The following is a 26,500-nucleotide window of genomic DNA, read 5'->3' on the forward strand; positions in this document are numbered from 1 at the left end:
AACGCTAGCGCGGCGTGTACTCAGCGGCAGGCAGCAGGTTTGCAGTGAGCTGGGTCGCTGGTTACATACATTTACACTGCGGCGAGGCCGAGTAACCTAACTGGCTCGCGCCAGCAAAATATTCGCTGGGGGTGGAGAACGCAATATTTCGGAAGCACCGAATGAAGCCAAGCAGGAAAGAGAGAAAAAAAAAAAAAACGTGACTAATATTATTATTCAGTTTGTAAAAGCACTATACAACGGACAGAGAAGGAAATAATGGCAGAAGCAGGCCGGCAACCGCCAACCAAAGAAGCACAATGCCTGTTTACTCTTTTCGTGCTTTCCAGCAACTATACATATAGATGGCGCTACCGAAGTGCGACATGGCGGTCACAGAGGGGTCAAAGAGGGGTGACGGATGTGGTGGAGACCGGGTCAAGGAGCACGTGTCTCGAGAAGCACGCGGCTTACGGATCTTTAGTGTCGCTCAGCTAGCACAATCCTTGGCCTTTCTAAAGAAACGCGAAAGTGTCTCGTCGAGCGTGAAGCTGCGTTTAACGGCGGTCACGTTATGTGCCTCCGAATTAAGACCGCGAGCACCCCAGTCTACGTTGTTGTGCCTATCATCGAGGCCACGGGAGCTCCCACTTCTGCGCGACGAATCAAGAATTCGACGCGGGGGGACTTCAAGAAGCTTGCCGCGACGAATCAATTAGACGCGGTTGATTTCAAGCTGCACCAGGCCTTCCCGCGAGAAGAGAAGAATGCGACGCGGGGGACGTCAGCATCCGCCCCGCCTCCATGCTGCCGACGAGGGACCAAAAGGGGATTTAAGGCAGACCCGGCCCTTTGTGAGGAGAGAGTCGCCACCAGCCGCCCCGTCGGTCTGGTGACCTTTTACCAGCTATTACCAGCTATTACTGCTTTTACCAGCCATCACCAGCTAATGGCAGCTATTACCAGTTATTACCTGCTATATCTGTACTTATTTGTACATATTGTATAAAGCTTTCGTCTCCTCTTCGTCTGTTCCAAGAGTCCGTCTCTTGTCGTCGACCCCCGGTCGCAATAACGTTGAGTCTGCTTGCAAACAACAAGCGCTGTAAAAAGTTCGCCGCATGCAATCAAGATTACTCTTTGCGACGGTAGCGATGCCGTAAGCATCTGTACATATTTTTTGTCATGTTTTCTAATATATCTGCACACATAACTTTCGAGAGTAGGGACCCGGCAGTTAGTCGAGCGCTGAGCAGGGTACCGCGCTTAGGGATGAACGAAGTTGACGCTGAAATGATAATAATAATGTCTATTCACGATCATAGACATATCTATAGCTGTGTCAATTTAGTTGTGCAATGCTTTTTAAGAATCCTAAAATTACAAGGAAACAGGGGTAGAATTCATAAGGTTTTTAGTTCGCACGTACTCTTTGACATTGGACGTATGCATTTGCTAATAACGCGTTCGGCAGCACTACTGACTCGCATATGCTGGTACGAACACTTCATAAGTACTTTATTTTTTAATACGGGCCCAGTTTAGTATATATAGTGCAAAGAAGTTGCTCGTGAGACGATCAGATGTCCCATGGAGCGCGCGCTCTCTTCACCATTAATGCGCGCGATAGTGTTTTCGCATGCTATACGGCGATCTTGCAAGAAGGTGACATTATATGGTAAAAAAATTTTCACGATACTCTTCCGGAGAAATTTTGTCAACCCCTCTTACTTCAAAGCATGCATTTGAATCACGTTTTGTTGACATCACTTTTGTTTTCAGCCACGTACTCCTGACTTAATAAGGTGCACGTCTACATGGTCTCTGGTGTATTGTCAGTAGATAAATAAGTTCGTGAAATAACAGCACACTTATTCAGCCGCATTCATTGGAATATGAACTCTTTTTTTAGAAGTATATCCCAATTACCTAAGAAAAGGCGAAGTAGAAACACTGAATGCGGCGCAACACTCGAAACACTAACCACAATTACCTCAGAAGAAGTCTTTTCGAAATAATCGGTGCACGCGACCACTTCGTCGCTCACATTCTTCCCAATCCGCACCTTTGTCACCGGCCACGTTTATCGTTTCTTTCTCTTCAGAAATTGACGCATGCTTATTACATATTCACCGATATCACACGACTTTTACATTGGACCACAAGGAACATCCTTTTCGTGTCGCCATTCAGAAAAGCGCTGAAAGCTGCGGAAGCCGCATAAATCGGGAACGCATCACCGCTACACTGCTTGGAATAAAATCCGCGCGGAGGCGCGGGTTTCGGGATTTACGCGAGCTATCGCTGTCACTGCCTCGCACTTTGATCATTGACGAAACTGCGAATTTAGCTCTTCGGTTCCCCACGGTTAACAAGGGTGCACATCGACGCGGAGGCGACAGCCGACGCACCTACTACGCACTACCGACCTCAGCAAAGCGCGCTAGCTGCATGTCTCAGCGCTTCTCTCGCTCTCGGCCTAGCCGGCCCTCTCTCTCCCTATCCGCCGCGCGCTCGGCAGCCCCGATCGCGGCCGTACGCCCGGCGCCGACTTCTTCGGAAGGCAAGCCACGGCGGGACGTAGTATTTCGTCGTATTAGAACCGTGCAGCGTATTGAATGTCTCAAATCCGGCGGCGCCCAGCCTGCAAGTTCATTCCACAAAACGCTTCGTACGTAAGAACAGCTCAGGTGAACAGCCTGCTTACACGGAGTAAGGAACCGACCGGCTTCCTTACGCTTGCAACTTATGATGACCGATAATACTACAGCACCGGGCCACCGGGCACATCGTGCAGTCTCGAGGGGTCCTTGCTTGCTCAGGGCCATTGGTCTGACGAGCGTCATCTTTCACAATGCTGCACGGCTTTACCGAGCTATAGCGTCTCCGGCAGGCACCGCCGAGCACGACTGTAGCGACGGACGGGGCCACAAGACAGGCGAGGGCAACGCCAGCCGCTCCTTTCTCCCTCCTGCTGAGTGCGTGTGCGCCGAGAAGAGGCTCGCGCTATCTCGCGGGACGCAGCCGTTGCAGCGAGCGGGGCCCCGCTGCGTAGAATGTAGTCGGGAGCCAAGAAGCTGTCGCAGTGGGAGAAGGGGGCTGGGCCGCGGCGAGAGCACGCACTTCCGCCCGCCGCCGCGCCCCCGTTGAACGGCAGGGGTGGCGTCCGCCCGCCGCTAGGCCTGGTCTCCGTTATCGTGGTCCGAGCGAAGGGCTCGAACGAACGACGTAGCGAGACCACTGGCGATTCAGCTTTTCTCGCGCGCGCTGGGGGCTTCGCGCCGGACGCGGCGGCGTTGCGCAGCCCCTGCGACGCTGCGTGAGCGTCGGCGGTTTCCGGGCGTGGAATGGCACTGCGAATGGGGACGCAGTGTAGGTCTAGGCCCGTCGAGGCAAGAACAGGCTCTTTCATCTTTCTGCTTTGGCCTCGCGCACGCTGTGAGAACTGAATCGCTGGAAGGATCCACAACGTCACCAGGGATCGACATAGTTGCGAATGGCGGGAAGGACACGCGACGCACGGAATTAACGGATATCCGGCGTTTTTCGTTCTTCGCTGTTTTGTGCCATTCACAATTACGTGTGAACTACAGCGCCCAGTACTTTATACTTATTTATCGCCAAGAGCATCGATTTACAGGTCGACAGTATGTGAATTTTTGCCAAATAAAGATCGGAAAGCAAATTTGCCGGAAGGTGACAATGACTTCGGTGTTTAGAAAGCCAAAACCACCGCAGTTTCCGTGCCAATGACACGGTAAACCTCATCGATTTGTCGGTCCGGACAGTCACTGTTGCGTGACCGTGGCCAGGTTCAAAATCAATGCAACGTCGTTTTCTCGGTGGTGGAATCCGCAGTACACGTTTTGGAACGCCTAACTTATATTACGGAGCTGGTAGCCAAATGGAAATTGCTGGAACCTCCGATCGCTTCTGTAGACGGAGCCACGTGTTGAATTGCGCTTTCGCTGCCACGTGATGTTTTATATGGGGTGTACGTCTCGCATAACAACCTACCGTCCATAGGTGACTGCACGTACCGTCACGTACGTACGCATCTGCAATTGCTGCAAGTCACTCAGGCGAGCACCACGCTGGCTATATAGCCCGTGGCGCCGTTCGCAAACATGTCGTGCTGCGCCCTCGAAACGCTTTAGCTAGGGAAACTACGCATCCAGCGCTACATACGGTCGCGTTTGCTAGACATACACGTATATTACGCATCTGTCAGCCACATCCGCGTCAACAACTGTCGGCGGGAATAAGCACTAAAGGTGGGCTGGCGCTTATGATCCAACGGAACTCGCATATCCGCGAAACACGCTCGTGTGACCGCGGCCGCTGCGATAGGCACTGGCCTCTTTATTTGCTTCGACATGCATAGCTTTCATTTTGTACATCTATCAGAAGCGTAGCACTTCTTTCTGTCGCGAATATAGTGTCGCAACACCATGCATGCCAGGTAACGCGGCCGGCGCCTCGTACGCAGCTGCTTTGAGTTCAGGTGCGGCAGTGAGAATGCGACTCCTCGTAACGCATTGCCAGCGCCTATTCTTCTGGCATCGCTACGTGGACATCGCGCTCAGCTGTGCAAGTTAGCGCTGACAAGCGTTTTATGCGACGAAATCAGCTGAAAACTTCAACCACATACAGCGCGTTCCAGCTCTGCTCACAGCGGGCGGGGCAACGGACGTCGTAAAAAAAAAATTAAAACGCGGCGACGATGCGCTGACAATACGGCGGACATACCGTTCGTGTAGCTGCCGCTTAAAACGCGTGCTTTTGATACACCGGAGTCGCAAATGCGGCGTGGATTCCTCCTCCCGAGCAGGGCCCCCGCCTCGGCACGCAGCGGCAAGAGCGCAGGTGCGCCAGTTGAAGAACGGAAAACGCGGTACATTGCTGCCTCCGCCTCGGCCCCGCGGCGAGCTTATCGCGATTCCACGCGCGCGCGGTCGGCACGCTAGCCTGCCAGGCCGCCCGTGCGCGTTCCGGCGGTGGTGAGCCTCCATCGCGACGCGCATCGCTCGCTCGGCGACCGGGCGGTCGTGCGTTCGTGCGTGTGTATGAGCGCGCGCGCGCGCGACGGGGCGTTTTCGGGGAAGTCTGGCGCTCGCTGCGGGCCGCCGATTTGCCACTTCTCGTTCTGTGTTTCTTTCTTTTTTTTTTTTTTTCCCCATTTCTTCTCCGAGCGCGGCATCCCCGCCGTCGCTGCCGGGGCCGGTGTCGTTTCCGTCCTCTCTCCCCTCCCGCGCGCCGATGCACGAGATGGGCGCTCGTCCCCGACTCGTGCGCGCCGGCGGCTCGATCAACGGCGGTCCCGTGCCCCGACGTCGTTACTCGGTGCCCCCTTTCCTGCGTGATCGCGACGCCCCCTCCTCCCCCACGCCCACTTACCCAGCCTGCGCGCGCCCCTCGATTACCCCTGCGTCGTTTCCGGAACGGCCTTTGGGTCCCGGCAGCCGACGACGACGACGCGCCCATAGCGTCGTCACGATTTCAGAGTCGCCGTCTGGCGCGTAACGTCGGCGAGCTTGGTGCCGAGGCCCAGCGCGCGGCCCTGAATGCAATCTCTGTCTGTGCGCTCGGTCATGCGTGCTGCGAAGATGATCTTTCTTTATTATCGGCAACAAAATGCGTCTTCGCCGAGCAGCTGGCGATTACTCCCCGAAGCACGATTGAGGAATCCAAAGTGCAATCTAAGGAAAAATCATGTGGGGAGTTCGAGAGTTATAGACCGAAACACAGGTTCACAGTCGAATGCTTGCAACTAACGAGAGAGAATATTGGCGGCTAAGTGAAGTGTGCCAAGCTAACCTCGCCTGTAGCAACATCGTCTCCACCACCACTAACGCATGCCCGATAAGAGAGGATCACGTGTACTGACGCATGGGGAAGTTATCGGAACACGCGAAGTGGGACTCAATGAAGAGAGAATGGACGCGCAAAAGTACGAACAAAACAGAAGGGAAAAACGAGGCAGCGACACTGACTGTTCTCAATTGGGCGCAAAGTCTATCCACGGCTGCTCGATGCGAACACGCCACCTTGTAATATGGACCATGGTCCATATTACTACCGTACGACTTCTCGAAACAACGAACCAGGCTTTTCAGTTGCACAGTAATCTCCTGTCGAGTAGCTGCTGCTTTTTTTTTTTTTTTTTCCTTTGGCACCGTGGCAGACGCCATGTATAGTACAGAATCCTTGTTGGTTAGCCATATGAGCGATATAGCAAACATAAGCCCCCCCAAAAAATCCCGTAGAATTATTGACACGGATATGGCTATTAATAAATCCTTTTCATAACGGAGAAAGCGGATACTAAGCTTCTGCGAAAAACCAGAGGGAAGCATGGATGAATATGAATTTGCGCAACCCAGTGAATACAAAGACACACGGCGCGCGTGGGAACTACGTAATGGCTAAGAGTAAATACAAAGATAGTGTGGTCAAAGTAACGTGCGGTCAGGGGAGTAACTACGAGTAGATTAAAAGCCAACACATTCAAATGTTGCTCGTTAAAATAATTCGCGGGTTTTACTTGCCAGAACCACGATTTGATTATGAGGCACGCAATAGTGGGGGACTCTCGATTAATTTTGACCATCTGCATGGATACTTCTTTTCAGAAAACGCTGCTTTATGCATTAAAGCACAAATGTAACTGGAACACCAATGCATTTCGTCCGACATCTTGAAAATTAGCATCTCGAAACTGGTGCAGTCCTGAGACTTCGTTCCAAGTGGATACGCCTTCGAACTCAGTGGCTATAATTCGTAGATTGAAAGGTGTACCGTAAAATAATTAATTAAAAAGTGAATTAGCGTAATTATGTTAATTATTGAATTAGGCGTTTTGATTTCTCGTGGACGTAATGGCCGCCTCATCGAGTATAGTTTAGATCAAGGATTATAATTGTGCTACCTGCCACAGGCAATTTTTAAATATTTGATGCAGCTAAAATGAAACACCCTGTACTCAAAGTGAAATGGAGTAGCAGCAGGCAGGCGCTTCCAACCTCTACAACTGATCCCCCGGCTAAATCTATCTACGCAGTATGCAGGGGCGATAATTTCAAGCAATCACTTGAATTCGGGGACGATCACTTTCGCAAGATTTCGCGTGACTCGGCGCCGCGGACGCATCGGTCGGTCGCAAAAGTAATCGGATCCCCAAAAGAGATCACTCCAGGGGACGTATTCCTGGACTATCACTTACGGCGACACTATCGCTTCGGCCGTATCAGGCGCCCACTGATTGAGCAAAATCGGACGAGCCGATTGGCTGGTTATAATACACGTACGTCACGCGAAGGAGATATATAGTACCGCCGAAGGTGATCGTCCGAGAATACGTCTCCAGAATACCGCCTCAGTAAACAGGTAAGACGCAGTTACGAACAAGAAAAGTATTCTTGAGAGCGTGAGTATTCCAAGTGCGTGACTGCAGCATTGCCCGCATGCGTGCAATGCATGCAGCATTGCGAAGCGAGCTTTGGTTGCACGTCGCTTGCTGCTTGCTACCTGCGCAGTGAGCGACGGGATGCCGTTGGGCAATAAGGCTACTAGCAGCACCCCGATTACAAATTGAATTCCAACACGAGGCGGGAAGGAAATTATGCCGCCTAATGCTGCATTGCTGCACGGGCGCTCCCGTGCGCGCACGTCGTCCTTGGCTCAGCCGCGCTTACTATTATAGCATTCGCAAACGTTAAGTGAAACCGCATTCTATAGACGTACAGCGCGACGTACGAGATATACAGTTACTTCGATTTGGAAATGCCGCCAGCGTACCACGCCTGCGGTACGGCCCCTGCTTCTTCTTGTTCCTGGGGTTTTACGTGCCAAAACCAGTTCTGATTATGAGGCACGCTATAGTGGAGGGATCCGGATCAATTTTGACCACCTGGGGTTCTCTAACGTGCACTGCAACGCAAGCACACAGACGTTTTTGGTTTTCGCCTCCATCGAAATCCGACCGCCTCCATCGAAATCCGACCGCCTCCATCGAAATCCGACCGCCGCCGCCGGGATTCGATCCCGCGACCTCGTACTCAGCAGCGCAACGCCTTAGCTAACTGAGCCACCGAGCCTCAGGTGAAGATTATCCCCGGATGTTCCATGTTAATGTCATGCACGTGGTCTCCAAAAGTCGGTCATGCACTATAATAGTGCGCGTCTAAATTATACGAAAACCGTTCGCAAGACTACAATGTGACGGAAAGCATTCGCGTGCGGCAAAACGGTGTGATCATACGTCAAGTGGGATTAGTCGAGAAAATACTTGAGCCGCGTACATCCACGTGTGCTCTTTAGAAGCAATCTTCGCAGGCTTGATCCATGTATGACATTTTGGGCGCCATATATATATATATATATATATATATATATATATATATATATATATATATATATATGTGTGTGTGTGTGTGTGTGTGTGTGTGTGTGTGTGTGTGTGTGTGTGTGTGTGTGTGTGTGTGTGTGTGTGTGTGTGTCATCCAAATAACCTCCTTCAAAGGTTGAAATTGGGGGTCATCCCGGCCACGGCGGCCGCATTAATTCAATAACGCCCCTGTCCCGTGCATTGGGCACACGTCAAAGATCCCCTGGTGTTCAAAATTAATGTGGAGTCACCCATTACGGCGTGCCTTATAATCAAATCATGGTTTAGGCTCGTAAAATGTGAAGCTCTTGGTGACGTCAGCCTTGTCCTGCCCTGAATTTGATACGTGAAAAAGTGGTAATTATGGATGGACTGAAGTGCGAAATGGTCCCACACAAACGGCTAGTTGGATGCACGTTAAAGAACACAAGGTGGTCAAAAGTAATCCGAAGTCCCCGACATCCAGCGTGCCTCATAATCAGATCGTGGTTTTGGCATGTAAAACCGCAGCATTTAAAAAAAGAAGAGAGAGAGAGAAAAAGCTCTACCGACATTTTGTCTCCGCGAGGACACTGGACATAAAGAAGAGAGGCTCCTCCTGGAATTCCTCAGTGATACTCAGTTGGAGTGTGAATGGTGATATAGTATGTGGGATAGCAAGGCGACGTAGTCTGGAGGGTGCGTAGTCTGTTTCGCCCCTGTTTAAATCAGTCCGCGCCATTAGATTGACTTCGTGTTACCAGATGTGCTACTAGGTCTCTTCGATCACCAGTCCCTGACAGTCCTGGGCTGCTTAGGACTGCTGTGCCACATGCGATTTTGCTCGGCCAGCTTTGGAAGCTCCGACCACTAGTCGGAGAGCTGCCAGAATAGCGTTCGCTTTTCGCGGACCAGAAGTCGCGGAATGTCCGCGAACTCTCGGAGCTGTCAGCAGATTTTTGCTCGGACCTGCACAAGCAGCTAGCAGACGACGGCTGTCCGAAAAATGATGCGCGCGGCTTTTGCCGCCATGTGAAAGATGCCGTGTGCTTCTGCGTACTTTGCCCGTTCCAGGCGATAAATATTGCGCACTCAGCTATCACGTCTGTTACATCGGTGCTTTGTGTGCCATCGTGTGAGGTTTTCATGAGCCGTGAAAATGCTGCAGCTTTAGTCTTCGTCTTTCTTTAAGAAACAAGCACAGCGACCAAGCGCACAAGCTTTGTTTTCATTCGTGCGTTTCGCTAAATCTGTCATGTGCATTGCTATACGTGTAGTAAACTGGTGGATTTCGCTTTTCAGGTGAGTGAAGCTGGTGTGCGAGGGAGCGTATCATATCGCATGTGGTTATTACCGCTGGTAGCTGTGTTGATGCACAATCGGAGCTTCGCCGCATATTCCTTCTGATGCCAAGTTCGAGCGTTTGCGTTTTGACGTGCAGTATCAGTAGATGGTGTACACGAGCTTTGTCTTAGGTACCCGTCGGGCGTTTCGTAGACGGTCTCACGGGCTTTTAGGGTATCGGCGCGCGCTTTCTGCATGAACAGCGACGTGGGAAGATCGTGATTTTGCTTATGTTGGTGTGGAAATTCCGCTTAAATTTTGCTGGCAATGAGCTCGCTTGGCAATGAGAGTGCGACGTAAACTGCTCTTTGCGAACATTTTCTATGCTCTCAGGAAGCGATTCCACTCTGTAAGCTCTATGGTAGTGTAGATGACGTGGCTTCCGAGGCTGCACCCCCTCGGAGGCCACGCTAATGAATTCCTTGGGTAGTGGGGTGTTACGATTCACTTTGAGCGGCCATGCACAGAACACGTGCAAGCGCATGGGAAACGGCGTGCCTAACGATCTCGCTCGTCAACATGAACAGACGTGTCCGTCGCGTGGGTCCGAGGAATGTGCGAAACCTGCCGTGCCCACGCCTTGCGACCATCCAACCCCCGCTAGGGACGTTCACCCCGCTACGACCACCAATCTTCACTGCTGTCACCCACCCTCACTACTTCGTCTGGTTTGCCCTGTCCTGCAGTGGGGGAAGGATAGGGATATAATGCCCGGATGGTGGAGGGTATAATAAATCCAGCAAGCAGCAAGCAAACTTTTTGCTTTGCCCTAGCGCGCAGGTGTATGCACGCTGAACGTTTCTTGTATGTTTTCTTTGGAGCACACCGCTCACCCGTAACCATGTATTAAACTTGTGTTATTTGTTTTTACGTCGCCTCGTCTTCCCCGCCGGACCTTCGCTGATGGTCAACCTAGTTCGAGCTCCAAGCAGTCGCTGTTGAAGGTCCACCAAACCCCGGCCCGTAACAGGGGTTAGCTACGAGCAGACGACGGCAGCCAGGAGAGCGACTTCCGGTCACGGTGCTTTCGAGCGAAACCTCCGACAGTCCCCGACAGATGGATCACGTGACTGTGACGCGCCCTTCTGTCAGGGCTAGTCAGACCGGAAGCCGCAGACGGTTTGCGGACAGTCAGGGACAGGGTAATCGAAGAGGCCCACTGTGGCAGGCTTCACACGGTACCGCACTTGCGATGTGGTGCTCGGGCTGAGCAACTGTAGGAAGCTTTTGCAAGGCTAAGTCCACCTGCAACAAGCAACACTCCTATTTATTCCTCCTCATTGCGCCAGCGGCCGCTGGTTCATTGAACCCGTGACATGTATGCCTGCTTTTCATCGCTATAAGTGAGATAATAAAATATGTTTCCGATCAGCAAACTTTGCCTGTACGTTGTATTACCTAAAGCGCCAAACTTCTGTTTGACTAACTGGCCTTAGTCGCTCAATCATCAACGCCATTTTTCTGTCACACCCGCGAATAATAATTTTATTGTGCAAGGCAGTTTGAGTATACTGCGTACGTTGCGCACGCTACGTGTCGCGCACAGTGTGCACGTGCAGAACGTACGAAGCGAACGTCATGCGTAAGCGCAGGGAGCGTATACACATATCTGTTTACTGCACGTCCTTACCGCTCGGGTCGTTCTCGTCTTGTTTCGGGCAGCGCGAGACTCGTCGCTTTCTCAAAATGCCGGCATCAAATGCGGCCAGCAGCACCCGGCATTGCTGTTACACCTGTGTTATGATTTGATATGCCGCATGTCGTGACGCGCGCCGCCATTCACTTTGCGAAAAGCAGTTGCGTGCATCGTACGGGGCGTTATGTACGCCGTACCATATACGAGTATATTACTTTCAGCTCAACTTTCCAGGGGCAAAAGCTACGCAATACGCTCATAATGTGCACAAACGAGCACCACCTCGTCGCCTCTGAGCGGGCCTTCCTAAGTCTCCCGAAGCAGCTAACGCAGCCACCGGCTTCGTGCCCCCGCGCGTGGCGTCGGTGGAAGCTGTTCGTCGGGACGACTGCCAGCCCGCGGGCGCCCCCTGTCTGTCTTATCTTGCCGGCGCATTTATAAACCGGCCGCGATCTCGAGATAAGCGAGCGTAATTACCCCTCCGTCAGCTGCAGACGCGTCACGCGGCCGTGTAGTATAATGGGCCACGGAACACCGCACGATGATCGACGCGTGCTCGCTTGACGACGCGGCGCGTGCAGCCGGAAGACGCTAATTCGCGCGGGCGATGCTTGACCGCGATGTATATAAAAGTAAAGGAAAATCGTTCACGGCATGTATTTCTTTTTCCCCCCCCTCTCTCTCTCTCTATAAAGCCGCCTAGCGACGTCCACTTTGGTACGAAAAGTTGTCCATCGCTTGCTCTGTCTCGCTCAGTTCTTTCGGACTGGTGACTACGTTTAAATGTTATAGTGAACACGTGAAACTGAACTCGTACGGTTTTTCCGTGCAGCAATTAATTTTTGTTTAATATTCAACTACTTCGCTGAACTCGGATAATTCTAATGATTCAACTCAGAATTATCGAACAGCATGACGGCTTCCGTCTCGAAATAGGTTGGCTGGTTGTTGGTGCGCGTGTGAACGTTATCCAATGCATGATAGATGACGCGTTAGGGCTATACTTGAGCAGGGACTTTTGTAAACTGCATTCCCTTCGCTTGTTCATGTTCTCTATCCTGCCTATAAGTTCTAAACTAACCTCTAAATGCCCCTTTTCTCCGCTGGCCGACGTTCAGATGTAAGCCTCGAGCAAGGCAGTTGCGATGCGGCCAGTGGAGAGATTCCTTCTCGTTTCTTTCCTAGTAAAACACTAGTAAAATAATAGTAGTACTGCGTGGTTTGCATTAGGACAATCGGTCTGCTAGCTGTGCGTCACGACTCCGAATTTCCAGGCCTCGAGTGTTCCAGCCAGCGCTGATCAGATGTTTTCTGCGTGGAGTTGATGAACGTGCTTCTAAAGTGTAATGTATCTCAGAAGTGGCCTAAAGAAAGGTCTGCCTGAGTTGGGAGGACGCCTGTCTCCTTCTGACACGTAGCACCCCAGCACAGCCAATCAAAACTTCAGCAGCAGACGAAACGTATTGACATGTCCACTAAGTGGACACTTACAGAATGCCCCCCCCCCCCCCCCCCCCCCAGATTTCGGCTAGTTATTCCATCTCGCCTTCCAACGCTAAGCCCTAGTCATGCAGGATAGCTGCCTCGCGATTTCATGCTGACAGAAAAATAGCGCGACACACAAGGGAAAGCAGGAGTGACGACACGAGCGCATTTTTTTTTTTTTCTCGTCAGTATGAAATACCAACAGGCCCTGCATTTCTGTATTCATGGCCTCAGAACCCTTCTTGACTTTATTGAATGCGCTGATTTCTCATCCTCGCCGGGATGTGACTTGCTTTTTCACTCCGTTCGCCAATGCAGCACCCAAGGGCGTCAAGGGCGGTTCACGCCTTACCAAAATGGGTGGTACTTTCCGGGACGCGCGAGGCGCTACGTCATGGAAACTTAACGCATTTACCGTGAACCTCGTACGTCCGACTAGCCGATTCGGCCAACTGAGATCCATTGCGTGGTTGAGCCTCGCCTGGCAGTCGTTACCGCTGCGCGAATCACCGATAATGACTCTTTCGCCTCTCTTCCATTTTTTTTTTTTTTTTTTTTTTAATTCTCAGCGCGCGTTGTGGCTGCTGTACGCGCACCGCACGCGGTCGCTCTCTCGTCGAGCCGTGCAAAGCCCCGCTCTCGAAGCGGCGCACCGCGACTCTTCACCCCCCCCCCCCCCCTTTTTTTTTTTTTTGTCCCTCTCCTTCTCTCGTCAGAGATAAGACGCGCGACGCATGCCCAACTTTTCACCCCCTTTCCACAACAATCTCCAACGCATGCACAGCAGGCGCAGGAAAACGACCGCGCAGAACCTCTTCGTGCCCTTCCTTCCTCTTCCCCTCCCTCCCAACCTCCCGCGCGTACTCTGCATGCGCGGCCGGCCCTCGGCTATCTCCCAACAGCGTCGGCGGGCAGCCAGGGCCGCTCGCTTATCCGCCGTCACTCGGTGCTTTTCGCGTCTCCCCGACTGCGGAGTTCGTTGCTTTTCGAGTCGCGGCGACGGGATTGCGACGGAGATCGCGTCTTCCCGATGCGGTGGTGTGCGTCTGCGGGTTGCAGGTTTCTTCCTTTTTTTTTTTTTTTTTCTGTGTCGCGACGGAGCCACGTGCTCAGGTGAAGCGTGCAGTGCATCTGAGATGCCCGGAGGGGACCCGGGACACGCATGTGTGGTCTGAGAAGGCTGGAGGGGCCCTTATTGCGATGGAGTACAGGTCCGTCGTGGCGGCGGACGAGGTCATCAGAACGCGAACGCCAAGCGCGTCATCGAATCGCCAGTTTAAAGTGCGAAACGCATGCAGCCGCGAAAAATAAGTGCGACCGTTAAACTTAGTTTCGCTTGAGAAATGATAGCGCCATAAAGGTATCAGCAACATTTACACACAAGCAGTCCATGCTATTTCAAGGGCAACGCGTTGCGCAGCTGCGTCAACGTGCGTCGAGGAAGATGGCGGTCACGACGTCTACCCTTCCTTCCGCGGCGGTGGTCGACTGCCTGTGACGTCGCAGCAGTGTGAACGGCAGCAGCCACCATCGGTTCGGAGGGGCGGGTCGGGGGGCACCCAGCTGGCTGCTCGCACTACGCAGCCCCAACGCGGCTCTTTTTCTTTTTTCTCTCCCTCTTTTTCTTTTTTTCTGTCCGCGACGCAAGGCGGTATTCTTTCCTGGTCGCCGAGGCTGGGCAGGAATGACAAATTGGGCTTCGCATTAGGAGAAGGAGGCGGCGAAGCAGCACCGCCGGAGAAGACAATCGGATTGCGAGCCGGCCGCCACCGAGGCAAGAAAAAGAGCCACCCGCCGCCTACTTTCTCCTCCCCGCGCAGGCAAACTGCTTTTCCCCCTCCATTTCTTTCTTTTTTTTTTTCCCCGCCTTGGCTTCGCTTTCTTTTGGCTCGCTCTTCGGTCGCACCACCTCGCGCTCTTTGTCCGCGTACAAGGATGCGCACCTTCAGTTGTGTGGACCTTGCGCACCTGTATGCCGCTTTCGTGCTTCTCAAGTGGGCGGCCGTAACCCGCGCCGACAACCAGCGCGCGCGTGGGCACTAAATCCGTGCAGTGCGGTCCGTATCTGACGCCGGCAGGTCAACTCCAAGGTCTATGCCTGAAACGCTCTTTCGAAGTTACGACCGTTTCGTGACTCGCGGGCTCTAGTAAAGCTCGCACGCTGATGAACAAACGATAAACAGTGACGGGATTGCCAAGGAACCCGGTCGATCACCAATCGTCTTCGTCAATTCGGCTGGCCGATAGTGCGACGTCGGCAACGCGTCTTCGAAACGCTGCAGCGCTTTTTTTTTATTCTTTTTTTTTTTTTTGCAGCGAATATGTGCAGAAATGAGAAAGGCGGCGTGTCAAGCTCGGCTTGCAGCTCGGGCCCCCCTACCTGTTTACTACTTCCCCCAACTTTGGTTCCCCCCTCCGTTACCCCCTCCTTTGTACGGCGGCAACGAAGACCCCCGTGGTTCCTCCCAGAAGCCGCGTGGGTTTCGGAGACGCTAGTAAGCCATGAGCAAGAAAGCCCCCAAGTGGCTGCTAATTGGGCAGGACACATCTTTCGTGCCGCGCCTTCTCCTCTCTCTTTAGCTCGTTTCGTTCTCTTCTGAAAGACGGCCAACGTAGGCGGCCGCACCACTCCCCGTGTCGCCAGTTGCTGACACAGCAGTGACGGCCCACTTCCTGCACCGGATTACGCAACTTGTTGCGATTATCCCCGCACACATTTGCCTCCGCTCGTCGACTTTCGCGCGTTCCATTGTTTTCCTGCTCGTTCTCGCAGCGTTGGTGTTGGTCTTGCCATAAGATTGCGGCTCGCGCTAAGCATGCAGGAGCGTTGCCGGCTACTTTTGCGTTACGCGGAGTGCAGCGGCCATCCGCACGCAGCTATTGCGTCGCGTTTACTGCGAGTTCAGAGGCTTTGCCTAGAAGGCTAACACAAAACCCCCACCCCGGGCTGCTTAACGACATATTCATCGCTACAACATACGACTGCAGAAGCAGGAAACATAAAACGAAGACACGGCCCATGCCTAGGGACTTCTAATTATAGCAGTAGAGACTAAAGGAAGCATGCGAGGGTTCAGTTTCGTTCGGAAATGACGGTGAACGGTACCAGCTTTGGTTCTTGCGCGTGATGATTGCAGTACTTCCTCGGCATTTTTGTAATCGTATTTAACTTATTAACAATTCCCGAATGAAGCGCGTTGCACCGAATTTGTGGTCGACGACTTCATACAAAGCGGATCGTCTAACGCCAGCGAAAAAAAAAAAAAAAAAATCCCACTCCGAGCGGCTGGACGACCAGACGACACCGCCGGCGCCTATTCATCGCATTTCTATTCCACTCACTCCGAAACGGCGGCTGCGGAGGCAAAAGGCTGCGCCTATCTGATCCTTCGCCGCGAAGCTGCGCGAGAAAGCGAGCCCTTGCAGGGACGCCGGGTGCATGGCGATAACACGAGGAGCGATGGAGCGAACAATCTCGAAGAAGAAAGAAAAAAAAAAATGGCGCGAACTTACAAAGACGCACCGGGGTCAGAAAGAAGAAAAAGGCCGCGCTCTGTACGCGAGCCGACTCTGAATGCGTGCGTATATACATAGCTCTGCTCGCGGTGGTCTTATCTGGCTTTTCTGCGGCTCCGCGAGACAATGGGAGGAATCTCTTATTTTTTTCTAACGAGCGCTTAAAAGTGCCGGCGCAGCCGCCGAATTGGGCACGACGGCCGCGTCGCTATATGACGATAGGCATCGGCGAAAAGCGCGCGACGATCCATCGACGCTCTTTCGGACTTTGTCGTGGAGTCCGAGAAACGGGAGGGCGATGAAGTCCTAGATGTGTCTGCAAAGAAAGGCGGCACGTTCACGCGAGCGTAGGCCGTGCGAGATGTCAACGTGGTTCGTACCGCTTGTCAGAAATCGGAAGGTCAGCAAGTAACGAGCCGCTTGCACGAAACGTTTTCCTTTAATAAACTCTGGGGCTTTAGGTGCCCAGATCTCGATATGATTACGAGCTACGCTGTAGTTGGAGGACTCTGGATTATTTTAGCCACACGAACGTTTCTGCATTTCGCCCCCACCGAAATGCTCCTACCATGGGCGGGACCGAAGCCGCGACCACGAGCTCTGCAGTGAAACGCCATAGCCACTAAGCTACCGCGGCGAGTATCAATTTAATGGAGGACTGAAGTGTAGCACTGCATTAGCGGGATCTCCGGTGCTCGATCTTTTGTTACTCACGAGCCGCAAGCATATCAAGAAACGGCTGTATGACGAAGACGTACGCTCGTTTACTAACTAAACTATACCTAATTTCGCATCCAGCAGGACTTCCTGCTGTCGGGAGGAGAAGAAAGTCGACAGTTATCACGTGTGACGACATGGGCAGCCCACTTGAACCGGTACGCACGGTGGCGCACGCAGGCAAGCTCATCCTTTTTCTTCTGCTGCGTCTTAATCTCTAACTACTACTTTTATACACTAGGCCGAATTATTCAGCATACTTCGCTTGGAGCGCATGTTGTCCGTTCCTTTGGGCTACCAGTGTTCCAGCCGTCCACACCGTGAAGTAGTCACGCTTGTCTGCTCTATTTGTCGATAGCGTCGCTGCGGGAAGCAGTGGAGATACTACATATTTCTTTACCTCTCCTTCCCGCAACCGTGCCTTTTGACCGGCTCTGAGTCGACGTCTCGTCGGTTGGGGCTCGCGACCTTACTGATATCGTCTGTATTCCGCCGGATCTCGTTCATTGTTGCGGACGCAGGACCGTTCTCAAGCGGTCCTCCTCTTCACACAAAGCGAAGAGGAGGTTCTAACAACACATTTCCTAGTAAAGAGTGAACAAACTCCTGGACGTTCCTTTTTCGACAGTCAAGTTTGCGGCTGCGCTTCTCGCCGGCATTCTTCTGCGATACAAGCAAGTGCGCGTTTCGGAGCTCACAGCACGCACCGTCCTGCATACCTCTTAAACTCTACAAGCCTCAAACTTTAAGGTGCTCTGCCACGGGTAATTTTTTCCGGTCGTGAAAGAACGTCACTCGGGGGACATGGCTGAACGGGCGATACGGTGAATTATGGAGAGATAGATGGGGGTTTGCTGTAGTTGGTTGGGCGCATCTGAAGTCTACGCTTTCGAAGAGGAACATAAAGTAGGGGGCGGGGGGACGGGGGGGGGGAGGGGGGGCTAGAATTCTAGGCACCCTAGCGATGTGCCAAGCTTCTAGCTTGAGAGGGCAGTTGCACCCATCAGACAAAATTTTGCCAGGTGCAGCACTCGCGAGACCTTCGTTCGTGGAAGATGTGTAGAGGGTTGAAAGAGACCGGAGGGGGGGGGGGGGGGGGGGGGGGGGGGTTGCGAGAGCTCTTTGCGTGCGCTACGTCTAATCGCGAACGTGCCGGGAGTGCGTCGAAGTAGGCAAACATTTTCGCAGTGGAGAATCCAGTCACGCGATAGGCGTGCGATCCACTTGACGAGTGACCCCCGATCTGGGGCTGGGGGATGAGCTTAAGGCGGTAAAAGACATCTCGTTGGCACTTAATTATCTACAGTGTAGCTTAAGGCGAAACACACAGGATGACAGAAACATGTGGACAAAGCGTTAAAATGTGTATTGCACGTGAACGAAATATGTGTCATCGCACAGCATGAAGAAAGAAAAAAAAAAAGAGAGAGAGAGAGAGAGAGAGCGCTGACAGCACAACCCAGTACGGCCACGTGTCTCTGGTCGCTGTCGAGAAATAAACTGGTTCCCCCCCCCCCCCCCCCTCCTTTTTTTTTCCTTTTTTTTTGTAGAATGAGGCTGACAGCTCACGCAATCACCACCTCTGCTGTTAATCTCTTCGACACAATCTTCCGCGTCAGCTGATCAGTATGCTATGGGAGCGCTCGCGTGTATGTGTACTCACGTGCAAGCTATTCTGCGACGTGGCAAGAGACGAAATATACGCCGAAAATATCGTACAAATATATGGTTCAAGAAATACCAGCTTTATCGTATGTTTTTTGCATCGACACCCGAATCCCTAGGTATTGTCGTGAGCCTGTCGTGTGCTTCCATCAAGCGGCATAAACGTTGCGCCGTATCAGGGTACGGCCACGCTAGCGGCAAAAACGCGCGTTTTTTCCGCTAGCGTGGCCGTACCCTCAGTCTTCAAACTAAACAGCCGTGCAGGTGCGCGTCACGTTCACGGATGCCACGCGTGTTATATCGGAGTTCTCGGCGATATAGAGCCCGCTGCTATCATTATTTTCTTACGCGTGGACACCTTGAGGGACGCTTTTAGCCGCTGGCCGAGGGATTCGTGGAAAAGTATAAATAGAGCATCGGCCGACTGTTGGCCCCCGACTCCCCTCTGCTACCTATCACCGAACGCAAACACCGTAACTTCGAGAGGCGCAGCAGTCGATTGGTTCGTCAAGAGCTCGCCTACCGCGCACATCTGCACAGCCAAGGCCACTCCGCGGTTTGCGGAATACATTGGCTCATCACTAAGTTTGCTTCCCTTCTGCCTGCCTCTCACGTGATCGCAGTCTGTGTGATATTGCCTGCATGGCTTCAGGAGAGGCCGCAAAAAGCTTCGTTTCACAGCTGACTTAATCCGCCACCCAACTTTCATCATGCCACCTTCAGGCATATATCCCAGCCTACCGGCCATCGACTGCAAGTTGACTGTCCTAGCACAAAAACTGTCGTGTGTCAAGTTACAGTGATATCTGATAACTGTTACAAGTGATAGCTGTTATGGGCCTGGTCGTTTTGATGTTCGCCGGTGTCGTCGCTGGAGTCCCAAAATCAATTGTGGGAAAATTGCGCCTAGAACTATTGAACACTGCTTTACTAACTGTACAGATATATTTTTGTTCTTGAATGGTCTGAATAAAAGCTTGAAGAAAAGCTTCATCTGAATTCTTACAGTATCCGAAATATTATGGTACCGTGTGATGACATACCAGTTCATATGTTTTGACTGATTTGAAACGTGATTTGCTAAAGTTGCTCAACTTATTCTCGTCTTTAGTGTCCCTTTAAATCGAGATATAAGCAGGAAAGAGGCTGCAAGAGGCTATGGACGAACATCCAATGTAGGAAGGCGAGCGCGTCGTTGCATTTCCACATCCACCCATCAGTGACTTTACCATCAAGTGACCTGTCGTAACGAGCGGCCTGCGTTAAATTCGTTTGTGTTTCAGATCACACGAACAGCGTGCACTGCTTTGGTATTTACGACTTACGGCCAGACTCATGCAGCTAGCACTGCACGCACTTCTTACTGTGAAGTTCGAACGCCAGTTACTGCGCAGCAACCACACGAAAAGTTACAGCATTTCATTGTTGTAGATCACGGGCTTCCTCAGATCTGTCATATTGCCATATCGCAGTAGACGTGGAAGTTTACCAGTACGTAAGCTCTGAAACAAAACTTTAGAGCCCACAGCATTAGCAAAAAAAAAAAAAAAAAATGAAGTATGCTATGGCACAGTCGTGAATAATGGAATTCTGTCAGTAAACTACAATACTAGCACGCGGACGGGGTCAACGCCACTGCGTTTACGACTCCATGCCCAGGCTGAGAAAAAAAAATGTTTTTTTCGCTGCATCACTGGTCTCCAGCGACTCCAGTGGTACAGCCTCGAGAGTGAAAATGGTGTTTAGCGACTTCATTTCGCATCTTCTTCAAAAAAGGTTCCGTAGAAATCCGTGCGCAGTTAAGCACAATAAGAGGCTCAGGTGCTGGAGCCCTTCTTATCCCGTTATTTTTTTTTTTTCGCTCATTGCACAGCGATCGAGGGTATTGAATTAGGTAGTCCTGATGTCATGAAGTAGTACATAGCATACGAGGGTTTGTTGACCAGTTGCCTGTCCCTGAGCTCACGTACTGTCTCGCCTCAAGTCACCCGAGGCCTTTCTGAGATTCTTGCAACGTATTGCTTGTTCTCACTACGCGCAGAATCATATATATATATATATATATATATATATATATATATATATTATAGAGAGAGAGAGAGAGAGAGAGAGAGCAACAGTAAGACCATGCTTCGCACGGCAAAACGCCTGCGACAGCTGCCGCGGCTGGCCTTGCACCTCAACCTGCGGCCCCAGGCGCTCGCACGAGCTTCGCCGCGGTGTAGAAGACAAGCGACGGAGCGCGCCAGCGAGTCTCGTTCCTATACTTCCATTCCCTTCATCGTGCTGCATTAGATTCGGGCGCAGCGCGCGCGCCCGAGCGGCTTCTTTCTCTCTCTCTCTGCCCTCTCTTGCTTTTCGTGTGCGTCGCGCTCGCCCTCACCTCAGGGGAACTCGCAGCTCGCGCCGACCACGATTTACTGCTAGAACGCCACAGATGCGTGCGCGGCTCCCGCCGGCGCCGCCGATAGTGCGTCGCGGGCGAGCGAGCGAGTGTGCCGCTATTTTATACGGCGCGCACGCCGAGCGCGCCAGTTGCGCAAGGCGCGCTGGCGTGTGTGCGTGCGTGCGTGCATGCGAGCGGCGCATATACAGTATACGTGCGTGGCACGGTGACGGCGGCGGCGGCTCGTTCGCGCGCGCTCGCTCCATGAATCAACGTGTCCGCCGCGGCAGCTGAGAGGGCCGCGCAAACACGGCACGCGCGCTTCGGGGCGCCCTGGCCCCCGAGGCGTCGTCCCTCAGCGCTGGCGCGGCGGCTGCAAGCGCTCGAGGGCGCCGCGTCAAGCGAAGCGTCTGAAACAACGCTCGCTGCGTCCCGACGTGAAGGCCACTGGTGCCGCTTCCCTTCCCCCCCTAGTTTGTTTTTAGCTTAAGCTTTCCTTTTTATTTTTTTTTTCTCGTACGCTCGCTTTCGAAAAGTAGGCATGCAGTAGGCATTCTGTCCAGGAGCGTATACCGGGCATGTATAAGCGAGACTTTCTGAGCCGAGTCTTCGCGAGACAAACAGCGAGAAAATGGGTGCAATAAGCTTGCGAGTCAGCAGAAAAAAGAATAAGAGAAGCGCTCGTTCTAGATGACAAGGGATGTAGAGTGCTAAGCTTTGAACCTAAAGGAGCAGCTGAATGTTCAAGGAGATACGCACTTATTTATAAATATCCGGAGAGGGGACGGATAATAACATCGTCACGTGACTACTGCTTTCATTTCCAGAGCCTTGCAGCAATTGGTAACGAGGGTAGTTATATATGTCCGATCGTAATTAGTCGGCCGTACAGTGTAGCTGCAGCAGACCTGGAATTTGGCGCGCGACAATTTATTGACCCCGCACGCATGCGGCTGGGAGATGTTGAATTAAACGCGCGCGGCATCATTCCCATATGTAAGCGCGCTGCGTATATCCGTCGCCCTATACCGTGTGTCCTTACATCCGCGCATGTCGGTATACGCACATGCTGAAATTAAGCGACAAACAAGAAATAGTGGAACTCCAGCACCCAGGTGATGTTTTCTGACTGCTGCCAGGACCGCACAGGTCTTCTGTTCCCGCCCACGCGCGCGTACGTGGATAGAGGAAAAAAAAAAAAAAAAAAAAAAAAAAAAAAAAAAAAAAAAAACCGCCAGTCAACATCGGCCGCAGGAAGAAAGGCCAACCGCAGTTACAAGCCCGGTATTGCACAGTTGTGTGCATCCCCCGGGGTGTGGTGTTATCAATGCAGTGGCTGCTGTTGACAAAGAATGATATGTGATTATTTCTCAACTGTCCCAAGTAGCAGACCGTGATTCCGGTGTTGATGCACGTGGTCACACTAGTTATGTGCTCAAGTTTGACGCTAAAAGAATTATATTCTGGAGTATTACGGGCCAAGGCCACGATCTGATTATGAGGCGCGACGTAGTGGGTGGGGTGGGGGGGGGGACTGCGTGGAATAATTTTGACCACCTACGTTCTTCGGCGAGTACCCAATGCATGGTACATGAGCAATTTTTGTATTCCGCCCCCATCAGAAGGCGACCCGTGGCCTCCAGCTTAGCAGCGCAACGCCATGACCGCGGTAGTTGTGACGTGTGTGCAGTGCTTGCTATTTCCTTCTTTTTTTTTTTAGTTCTTTTCTGAACAGTGTATAAGGTATGTTGGAATAACCGGCTCCAAGAACATCTTTGTACGTCCCATTGTTCCTTGTATGATCATGATCATGGTGATATGATCATGGTGAGTATGATGATGATGATAATAATAATAATATGATGATGATGATGAAGAAACTGAAAATGCATTGTGCCAAGTGCGCACACAATTCCTAAATTTCCAATATTGCTGCCAACTGTGAGCGGAAGTCTCACAGCCGTGCACATTTAAATTAATGTAGATTGGGACTTCCAATGCAAGTTCCAAACACCCGCCTCAGCTCAACGCGGTGTTCCTGACAGGAGCGCGGCCACACCGAACCCGTCGTCCCGACCTCAGCGCGTGCCGACGCGGGTCGTCTTTTCGCTTTCGCCGCCTGCTGCACGCAACACGTCGAGCGAGAGCGACGAGCAGGAAACGCGGTGCGTACAGGCAGGACGGGCTGCGGGCTCGCTGTGGCGCAACGCGGCCCTCGCCGCCACTACGACACCCGGACATGCGCATGCGTCACGGTGGCAGACGCCCGAGCCGCCATCCTCGTGTGTGTGTGCGAGCGCGTATACGTGCGTCTGTCAGCGAGTTTCGCTTAGTGTGTCTCGCCTGTCCTTGCTTCGAGTGTGTGGCGCTTGAACTAAGACGGATAAATATCATTGAAGTGATTAACTACACGCGAATGCAAATTAAGATGCTTATGTTTGGGGAAAGCTTGGCGAGGCAAGTGTTTGCCGCCTCCAATGGAATGCGCGCCACACTTCGTACAGAACCGATCGCCTACAGCATACTGTTGCGAAGTCCGAGCGGCCACGAAGGGTCCATGGATGGTGACGTGCCAGGTGCCGGGAGAAGGAGAAGTCCAGTGAGATCAGAAAACGGTTTTATATACACTGTACATGTTGTATTTTACAAGAAGGGCTCCGTGATATTGGTGCCGTCTACATGCTAACATCTTTGCATGTTCTATAGCGTTTACATCTCCGAGCGTTCTGCATGGTCGAGCATCCGGATCTCACAACACTCAGGACCCACTGCTTTATCCCTTACGTTTCCCTCTTTTACTCGACGAGGAAATGCACTTTAGTTATTTTAGGCCAATCACAATCTGCGATCAGTTCGTGATCTCCCGCCCAAGATGTGGCATCGTTTCCGCCGGGCTTCCGCCTCCAATCTTGCCTGGTCGCCCCCGCACACAGGCAACGGTTGACAAGTTGGGAACCAAACGTTGATGCTTGACGCTGGCCCCTTGCAAGAATTAGTCGCCTCTCCGTGGCGGTCAGTTCGCGGAAGCCACCATTTCCAGCGAGGGCCGTGGCTGTTGTCTTAGAAGGGGGCTCCAGCAGGTTGGCGCAGGCACAGTCGGCGCCTGGCCTCGTCGTAGTTCGCGCGGGCGCTGGTGCTTCCCGAAACACACCAAGAGCGACGTTGCCGTTTTAGCTACGCACGAGGCCGATGACCCATTGCAGTCTGCGGACTAATTGCTCATCCATCAGTCCCAGGTGACGGTGTCGCTCCCCGGCCGCTAGAATGACAAGCGTGAAGAGTACTTGAGATAGTTTCACGCCTGTCGATGAGGCAGGCCTCTTTTGTCTCGAAGGACCGCCAGACACAACAATACGCATCCGGTATGCGTTTAAGAGAGCAGGGAATTGAGGCGAACAGAAAGAAATCGCTGTAGGAACTGGACTCGTTATGAAAGGCGACATAGAGCGTCTTCTGCGCAACTGCGTAATGCGTGACGCTGTTCGGGATATTTCATATCTCAGCATCGAACGTGTTTTCTGTTTCGATAAAAAAAAAATGTGTCATGCGTTTTTCTTGTGCGGCTGTCATGTTAGGACTCTCGTTCGCCCTGCGGAAGCACCGTCTTCGACAGACAACGCAGCCCACCGCAGTTGGCTGCAACACACTTGATCACTCAGAGGGCTCCAACCTGGCCTGACCACCGCCGGCGCTGGCAACCTGGTCGCTTGGCGCCCAGCGGCCGTAATCTCACTCCCACCCTAGCGGAATAAAGGGAGAGGCCTCAAAAACATAAACTGCTCCTAGAGGTAGGTAGGTACCCCCAGAACAAAAGATCGGGTGCGTCGAGTTCCGAGGGAAGAATACAGGTTCCACCGGGCGGGCGGTTCCGCTGCCTGAGTCGCCACCTGCTCGCCGATGCTACCGGCCCTGAAAGAAAGAAAGAAAGAAAGGACAAATCCGCGCGGCAGTCCCTGCCATAATGGTCTCTGCGGAATCGGCCGGCCGACGACACGCGTGCGCTCGAGGCGGTGCCGGCGCAGGAACTTGCAAAGCGAGAGGCGCGCCGAGGAGGAAGAAGCCACGCGCGGTGATCCGTGCAACCGCGCGCGCGCACACACACGCTGCATGCACCCGCCGACGACGACGACGAGTGAGGACGCAGAAGAGGAGAGGGGAAGCGGAGAGCAACCTGCTCGCCGAAGGGACTCGCTGGGACTGGCAGGCGGGGATCTGTTTTTCAGCGAGAATTTGTTCTTTTTTTCTCTCGACCGCACCGCCGACCAGCCTGCCGCAGCGTACACTCCTGTCATCCTTGTCTCTCTCATACTTCTTTTCTTTCGCGCACGGGGGGCTGCGCACCGAATCGCTTCTTCTTTCTTGCGAGTTGACCCGCGCTGCGGTGGCGGGATACGCGCTAGGGCCGGAAGTTGCAGATGGTCACGTCGTCCTGGAGATGGGCCACCTCTTCCAACGCGCCCCCGGAACGAAAATGCGCGAAGAAAAAGAAGGTAAATGCAGGACGGCGCTGCAAGAGGGTGTTGCGGGCTCGCTCGCTCCGTGTCCGCGAATACGCGGAAAAAACGAGCGCGTGCTGCCGCCGCCGCTGCTCCTCACGTCTCTCCAAATTGCGCTGGCTGCGTCGGTGGTTGGCACGGGTGTCGGACTGCGTTCAGCCCACGGCTGCTTTTTCTCGGAACACAAAGAAGCTGCCGCAAGGTGAACGGGCTGCTCCTGCATTAAAGCGAAGCTTTCCTCGCTGAGGTCCCCGGGGTTTGACGTGCCGTGCGTCTCGCCGAGTAACACGTGGCGATCGGGGCGACTCGGTGGCTCGATCGTGTCACCAGTGCGCGACGTGTGTTCCCGCAACGATATGTTAATGTGCTTTGTGAAAAGTGGGTATATCCTGGAAGCAGTGCACGCAATGCTAAGGGTGGACCAATCATGATAATGGTATCGCGCATTACGGTCGCAGTATGTGGACTCAGATTATTTGCTCGAGTTTCTCCGGTTTCGCCGTAGGTGTCCCGCCAAGTAGACGCAGCGGGGGATTTGTCACACAACTGAGGCACTTAGAGAGAAAACGCCAAGAGCTGTGATGTCATAGCGTGAATGAATTTTGAGAGGATCCACTTGGCGTGGTGGTGCTGGTTTATACGACGCGTATTGTGACTATGAATGAAATTTGTTAACGTTTTCGTTGGGAGGTGCAGTCGTGCTAAACGTCAAGCGTTACGTTTTCCCATTCTTAGTACCTACTTGAAATTCTAACTGCACCAGTGTCTCGGCATTGTGTCTCGGCATTGGGAGTGCGATGGAAGCCGCCGAGAAGCTTTGCGTCCACTATTTCTAACAGGACATGAAATCCGCGTTTGCTCCTGCTTCTTTTTTATCTTTATTTATTTATTTATTTATTTATTTACTCAGT

General features: G+C 52.6%; 1 protein-coding gene across 1 annotated transcript in view; it reads right to left on the minus strand.

The window, feature by feature from the left end:
* LOC125943015 (uncharacterized) overlaps positions 1 to 26,500 on the minus strand; it is a 333,439-nt gene that overhangs the window by 207,687 nt on the left and 99,252 nt on the right. The window lies entirely within an intron of this gene.

Source organism: Dermacentor silvarum, chromosome 2 (assembly GCF_013339745.2).
Source record: "Dermacentor silvarum isolate Dsil-2018 chromosome 2, BIME_Dsil_1.4, whole genome shotgun sequence".
NCBI lineage: Eukaryota > Metazoa > Arthropoda > Arachnida > Ixodida > Ixodidae > Dermacentor > Dermacentor silvarum.